The sequence below is a fragment of the Onychostruthus taczanowskii genome, unplaced genomic scaffold, assembly GCF_017590055.1.
Source record: "Onychostruthus taczanowskii isolate IOZ18803 unplaced genomic scaffold, ASM1759005v1 scaffold33, whole genome shotgun sequence".
Taxonomy (NCBI): Eukaryota; Metazoa; Chordata; class Aves; order Passeriformes; family Passeridae; genus Onychostruthus; species Onychostruthus taczanowskii.
In genome coordinates, this window is record NW_024500683.1 from 472530 (window position 1) to 472945 (window position 416).

The window sequence follows — 416 nt, forward strand, 5'->3', positions numbered from 1 at the left end:
CGGGGGGAGTCAATAAAACAGAAATAATCTTTTTGTGAAAGATTTGTGCTCTTAGACTTGTTCCTCTTTAAAATGCATGCATCTTGGCTGTATAGAGAAAATGCTATTTCAGTTTGTCTCCACAGAAAGTGTGAGAAAAATACATCATAGATAAATTTTATAGTAAAAATTATGAACTTACTGACAATTGAGATAATATTCTGCTGATAAAATAAATATACCTTTTTAAAAGATCCTCTCTCTCTCCACTGCTTTAAGATGTGATTGCTAATTTATATGCAGGACTTGCACACAGCAGAGCTTATCCATGCTTCAGATGCAACTCCAAAATCCTGCGGGAAAGTGCTCTTTTCTTGGCAGTTTGTGCAAAACCTCAAAAACAAATAATTAAAATTAATTTGAAAATCATTATTTTG